This window comes from Sinohyriopsis cumingii, chromosome 15 (genome assembly GCF_028554795.1).
Source record: "Sinohyriopsis cumingii isolate HCF-2022 chromosome 15, ASM2855479v2, whole genome shotgun sequence".
Lineage (NCBI taxonomy): Eukaryota > Metazoa > Mollusca > Bivalvia > Unionida > Unionidae > Sinohyriopsis > Sinohyriopsis cumingii.
The window spans coordinates 114,439,093-114,446,685 of record NC_142975.1 but is presented as its reverse complement, the minus strand read 5'-3'; the positions used below and the strand labels follow the sequence as shown (position 1 = coordinate 114,446,685).

General features: G+C 36.8%; 1 protein-coding gene across 1 annotated transcript in view; it reads left to right on the top strand.

The window, feature by feature from the left end:
- Positions 1–2,236: 2,236 nt before the first annotated feature.
- The window catches only part of LOC149782525 (NFX1-type zinc finger-containing protein 1-like), a 63,649-nt gene continuing 58,292 nt past the window's right edge, over positions 2,237–7,593 (top strand). Inside the window, exon 1 of the mRNA XM_089933954.1 lies at positions 2,237–2,437. The gene's annotated coding sequence lies outside the window, so the exon portion shown is untranslated. The remainder of the gene's footprint in view (positions 2,438–7,593) is intronic.

Here is a 7,593-nt window from a genome sequence, read left to right as displayed (position 1 = left end):
GATATTTAATGTTTTTTATATGTCCACAGTATGACGGATAATATAGCTGTGATGCTCTTCATTCATCCATCTTTCCGTGCAACTGTTACGAGTTTCATTTCTGCACAATAACACGAATTTTTCACAACTTACAGTTAGCAATCTTTGTGGATGGCTTGCACTTTAGGAAGGACACAGCGGATTTCGGGGTCAAAGGTCAGGGAAAAATAATTTCTGCACATCTATTTGAGTTGTTCATTATATATGGCTACCAAACTATGTGGGTGCCTTGAACTTTGGGTGGGAATGAATCCTATTGTTTAGGAATCAAAAGGTCAACGGCCAAAGTCACTGTGACTTAAAAGATTTGTTTTTGTTTTGTAGTTTACGGAAAAGAAACACAAGCAGGTTATTTAGTACCGAGGCAATGGATAAAAGTGCCTTGCCCAGTGACACAACAAGGTCTTGAGTTCGGCCGGCTAATCACTGAGCCACCGCTGCTCCCGTGATTGAAAAGAATAAAAATGGCTTCCACACAATAGCATCATTTTAGATGACATTCCTCAAACGAGCTTGATGGATGACTTGTACTTGGATTAGGGAAGAAAGCGACTTACTTTGGGGTAAGAGGTTAGTGCCCGTGTGACTGAGACAAGAAAATGGCTTCCACGCAATAACATTAGTTCCAGTAAATATCTGAACCAACCATTGCCTATGTCCTAATGGTATGCACATAGCTTAAGGAAAAAGTATATCTATTTTGGATCAAGAGGTCAAAAGTCAAAGTCAGTAAGAATGAAAGAAACAAAATGGTTACTGTACTAAATCTGTCAGTTATCTACATAGAGAACGATTAAAGACGGGGCTAGAACATCGTCTTTGGTTTCCGTGGTAAAAGAAAATAATCACGTGGCCGTCTTTTTAGTTTATACCAGATACAAATGGACGACAACCTGCTTATCAAACAATGTTGACGTATCATTCACTCAAGTTTAGTAAGTTGTTCAAATTCTACATCGGCATTGATATTACTACTACAATAATAATAATAATAATAATAATAATAATAATTGTTAGTAACAAAATCTAAAGGATTTGCCGAGTGGAAAATTCTAGCTATATTTATTAATGTCTTGCTAAGAAAGAGAACATAGAGAGAGAAAAAGAAATGAAGACAAAGGAAAAGAAAGGAAAAATTCAGAAACGAAATAGTATTGAACGATATTTTAATTCTTTTATCGTGCGTTATGTATGAACTCAGGATTTAATTAAACTTCAAAGAAGAAGCAATCTATTTCTTTTTTCGTCATACTATATGCTAGTATTTGTATCAATTTTTTATATGCATGATGGCATCTCCTTTAGGTATTAATTATATAAATACCCACAGACCCACTTTTAGATTTATAATGTTGTCTTTAAAACATAAGTAATTGGCGTTTAGAAGTAACAAAGAAGGGAGTGGTTTGTTTTTGCTAACGGACTTTATTAACACGGATGGACTATATGTTAACATAAAAAGGTAAATTAATAGCTTGGAACAACTTTTGTGGTTCACAATCGTAAATTCTTACTTTTTACATTTGAGCTTATTTACAGAATGATAATTTTCAAACCGTTACCCGCCTCAACCCCCTGCTTACCGTAATCTTTATTGTGTTTCCTTTGGGAGAGATAGCCATGTTACCCATGGCCTTACCAAAGCGGAGCTGTGGCCGATTGTAATATATCTTTCTTCAAGTTACGACTTAATTTGATAGTTTTTACAAAGAAACAAACAAATGTTATTTGAACTAAAATTTCAACACAACCCAACTCCCACTAGCAGACCTAAGAGAAAAACACCAGAAATAATACCATTCGCTGACATAACAGTCGTTCCAGTAAGTATGTCACAAAGTTTAGTGAATTTCAGCTGCCATAATATACCGTAACGAACGGACTAATAATATAATAACAGGGCGCACACAGACTTTTTTTTTTGGGGGGGGGGGGGGCGCACATGCGATTTTCAACGAGTAGGAATGATAAATAAGTGAGCAACACAATTTGTTTAACCGCAGTTGTATGCAAGATAAAAAAGGAAGAAGACAAAAAACAAACAAAACAATTCATCGATACATACAAACCTACACAGAATGAGTGATTTTCGGCAAATAAGAAGACCTACATTTGACCTTACCTGTCTTGATATAGGTTACCTTATCTCATTAAATTTTTCTTCTATCATTGCACATCATGACATCTCTCAAAGCGATCACTAATACTAACGACGACCTAGTCACAATTTTTAACCTGTTGATGCCGTTCCTTTGCATCGATTTGGCATTTTAGGAACTTCATTGCAGGTAAATATTGACTTCCCGAAACATTGAGGCTGCAAGACTAGACGGTATTATTTACAAACTGTGGCACAAAAATACAGCGATACTGACGTCGTGGAAATACCAAGATTTCGGTATGTATATATTAGGCCTAAGTATTTATTTATTTGTCCGTACCTTTTTAGTTTGATTTGATTATGAAAGTGGCCTTTAAATAGCAGCAGACTTATTGTGAACACGTCCATTTTGATTATATGTAGTTGCTTCCGTGGCCTATTTGGTTAGAGCGTCCGCCTTGAATGCGATTCGAACCGTGGCCGAATCATATCAAAGGTTTATAAAAATGGTTTTAGCAGCTGCCTCGCTTTTCGCTCGGCATTAAGAGGTTAGTTAGGACTAGTCGGCCTGGTGTCAGGATAATGTGACCGGGTGGGGCATGATGCTACTCGTCTGCGGCGTGATGTTAGACATCGCAATAAACTGCCACACTGCAGATATTGCGATATGACTGTTTTTTTTTTTTATATAAAAAGCGACGCTAAAAATCCAAATCACACACACACACACACACACACACACACACACACACACACACACACACACAGACAGAGATATTTAAGAGCAGTATAATATAATATCGGCTTTAGACTTTCTGGTTACAGATCTACTATCTTCTACCCCAAGTGATATTATTATCATATCACAAGAACATGCGGAATGTAATCAGTGAAATTAACAACATGCGCCCATGCAATAGGATAGTCATGTGAGGTAAAAGACTGTCCTTGAGCAATAACCAACACAAAAGCCCGCTATCAAGCAATACTGGGGTTACTGGATATGCACAAATGAGTACAGGTTGGGGGGGGGGGATGGTACTCTGACTATGTGGCAGTTTTTTGTCACGTCTAGCTGCATTCCGTAAAGTTCCTGTAATAAGTAGCAATGAGATCGTGAAAGAATAACTTACAGTGGAAAAAATATTAACTGCGTTTTTGTTGACAGACTTGGAAGCAGTGGACATCACTATGGAGTTTATGTGCAGTGAAACAAATCTCACTGAGACTAATCAATACACTGCCGAATTAATCTAGTGCGGGGCCTGTAGCATATGTTATAAAGGGGACCTAAATTAAAATAAAACATAAATATAAAAACATAATTTTTTTAAAAACTTTTATAGTAAATAATTGTATTTTTCATTTGCTATACAGCCAGATAATACGTCAAATATGTCTGACATTTCAGTAATAGTATTATTTACATGTAGGTAATCGATAGTTTGAAAGCATTAAGCGCAGGACCTTTGAAAGTGCGGGGCCCGTAGGATATGTTACTTTTGCTACTAGGATAATCCGGAACTGAATCAATAAGCCATCGAATGGCAAGATGAAGTGGATTTTGTTAAAACCTTTAAGAAACTGAACATCAGCTGTTTATCTGCACATACTGTATGCAAATAAAAGACATTTAGTCAGTCACGAAAACCTTAAAAGTAGATGATAAAAAAGGTATGGAGGCCTCTTCTGGCCAGCATCGGTATTTTATGAACAACACAATGCCAGTTTTACATATATGTCGATATTGACAATAATGTAAGTTAGAAACATTATATATGATCCCAAAGTTAAAGAGTTTGGAATATTTTAAGAATCTGTTTGCATGTTTTGCGGTACATGCAGTACACGCCCAACTGTATTTAATTTAAATTTTGTACCGCTAATATGGGAAAACACACCATAAAATGATCGCTAGTCCTCATTTACGATTTACAGTATGTATGATTACAGGACTGCCATTGTACGTACTATCTTCTTTGCTTCGATACATAAAGCAGAATGATCTGAGATGTCAATGACATGCTCTTTCACACATTCTAGACTTGTAACTCTGTAATCATCCAAAATTGTATACAGACCGTTTTATTTGAAGTGTAGCATTTTTACTATCGTGATTAAACAAACGTAGCTTCCTATTATGCTGAATTGAAATGTGATGCCTAACAATGTTGATAACTTCCTCTTCAGCTGATATCTCTTTCATTTTTATCAACTGATATGTAGAAACCTAATCTTGCCACTATGATAAGTAGTAGAGGAGGTAAACCCACCTCAATAAATCCGAGCAAAGAAGTTTATACGGCTTACCTTAGAGGAGGAAGGTTCCATTTTGAAAAATAAAGCTTTCAAAAAGGAAGGCTCCATTGGAAGGGCCATCTCAATGCTGGGCAAAAAAGTCTATACGGCCTCCCTTAACGGAGGAGAGGTCGTACCCTCGTTGCTGCTATCCGAAAATTGTACCAAGACCTATAGGATATCGTGATCGGGGGTCATGTAAGTTTATTGTTATAAATCCATGCGGGGTTGACTGAGCCTGACTAAATATATTTCTAAACTTAATGATATCCATATCTCCGCTGCACCAAGTCTGATGAATATTTCACAGAGCATGTGTATCAACTCCGTTAAATACAAGTAAAATATTACAGTTGCCTCTGATTATTTTTGTATCTGTGTATACCGTTGAGTAACATAAATCACGTCTGTATTTTAATGTCTTCCTCGAGAAATTATTCTAGCTGGATTTGATTGTCTGTCCAACATCACATCATCGTATACAACTAAATTAATAATAAATCCACCAAGGTCGTCTACGGATGGTGCTTCATCAATATCGGTGATAACATTAATAATGTCATCACCACTATCGTCCAACAACCTTGCGTTTTCATTAAAGTCTTTCAGCACTTCGTAACATCGTTGATGATCAACTGATGGTGCAAAGTACAACGTATCCCATTTCAACCATCTCATTATCAAGTTAAATAACAATTGCGTTTTACCAGACCAAATGGACCTATTATGATCATTCGGACAGAATTTGGTACCGCTGCATGATGCATGACCGGCTCTTGCTTTCGTGTCGCTGAGAAATCAATTACATCCATGTTATAGAAATATAATAAATACTATGGATTTATATTGTGTAAAATGCAGGACGCGTACCCCCACAAGTGGACTAATAACTATTACAACAGCAAATAACAAATCAGCAGTTACAGGTAAGTGTGAACGATGTGGTACAAGGAAATTTAAATTTATTTCCGCTGACAAACCAAAGGGCGAAACTAAAAAAAGGAGGTGATATTGCCGCTTCGCTAACAAAGTTACCTGGAACTCCATGGATTAAATACCCAGGAGAAAAAAATATCCTAGGATATAATTATTGTGGTCCTGGTACCAGACCTGATATCAGGCTTGATAATCAAGATCAGCCAAGGCCTGGCGAGTATCCAGTAAATGCCATTGATAAAGCATGTCACGCTCATGACGTAGCTTATAAAAGTAAAATCCTACAAGACAGACATATTGCAGACGTAAACCTAATTCATGCGTTAAATTCCATAAAAAAATAAATCTTTCAAAGATTCATTAGCTAATTGGTTGTTGAGATCTGCAATGAAGGATAAACTAGCATTAGGAGCTGGTAATTAATCAACCGATTATTATTATTATAATGGAGTCGATTTGTTATAGTCCAAGAGGATATTGGAAATGTAGAGCAGCGATTAGTAAACTCGCTGAAGCAGCAAATGTTACACATGTTGCTGCTGAAAATAGTTAGCACGACAGGCAATATGGCAAATTTACCAACCACCACCTACTAAAAGTTTCAGCATGCACATTTTGATGTTAGCGTGCCAAATGAAGTTCATCAGGATTATATTTTGTTTTTACCTCATGATACTATCAAAATACGTAGACGTCAAATAACATACAAATACGCGTTGACTGTCGTTGACGTTGCAAGTAGGTATAAAGAAGCAGAGCCGTTATTAACTTAAACAGCTACTGAAGATGTATCTGCTTTTGAGCGAGTTTATCAACGCGGAACCTTACGATGGTCACAACTATTACAGGTTGATCCTGGCAAAGAATTTCAGGGTGTAGTATCATCGCTGATGAAGCAACATAACGTCAAAATACGACGAGGACACACTGCAATTCATCGTGATCAGACAATTGTTGAGCGATTTAATCGAACACTTGCTGAGCGGTTATTTGGATAACAGTATGCGAAGGAAATAATTCAAGATACGAGATCTCGCGAGTGGGTTGCACGATTACCAAGTGTGATAGCTGCATTAAATAATGAAATCACTCAAACAACTGCCATGAAACCCATTAATGCAATTACCAAAAAACATATACGCGTACAACGACTTGATTTTTCAAAACAACCAGTATTAGGCAATGTGTCTCTAAGATATTTATATGAACCCGGTGATCTTGAAGGTGGTAAGAAAAAGAGCGACTGATCCTATCTGGAGTATTACAACGCATAAAATTTCCAGCGTTTTAAGACCCACGGGTAGACCCGCAATCTACAGATTGGATTCAACTGCTCCTCAGCGTAGATTTACACGTGAACAATTACAAGTAATTCCTGAAGACACACGCTGTTGAAGTGTATCACGAATTATCTTTCTACTTGCCACTATCAAATCATTTGGTCTCCCAACTTGCAGAAAATCGTTCATAGACGTTTATGAAATTATTTTACGCATTATTTCACACTGAATTTTATTCGGTTGTTGTCTGATTCATTTCTTAAATTCCCTTAATTCTGGATCAAGAGATCTATGATCATCAGTTACTTCTTCATAATAATCTACAAAATTCTTTAGCCATTCGTGCGGAGATAAGCCAATCGAGAACGCTTTTACTGTATCTTTAGATACTGTGCACACTTCATCCCAAATGATGATCCTTGGAATGTGAGTCTCGCCCATTCGGTCAGGAGTCTATGCGTTCCCCTTCCATCGGAAGAAACAATGATAAGTACATGATTTTACTCCTCGTTGTTTCATTTATCTTGCGAGTCTGTGTGTAGGTGTTAAAACAACCATATCGTCTGAATTATGTCGAAATAATTCGATCACTCGAGTTGATTTACCAGAACCTCTGGGTCCGTTTAGATAAACAGTCTTGTGTCGGGATACTGGATCATACACGTACGGTGCAAGTGATAATTCTGATATCTAATTTTTTGGGGTAATAAATATCTTTAATCGCAACATCTGCGTAGTCAGAATAATTATGTAACATTTCTTCTTTTATTCTCCATTCGCCCCATGATGCATCAATATTTTCAATATAAAACGAATCCGTTGGAACTCTGACTGCATTGGTAGGGAATCTGTTTATCATCGATAATACATTTATAGTAACATTAGCAAGCATTGAAGATCTTAAATGAGTAAACTGAGGTGACTAGCCATCAATATAAC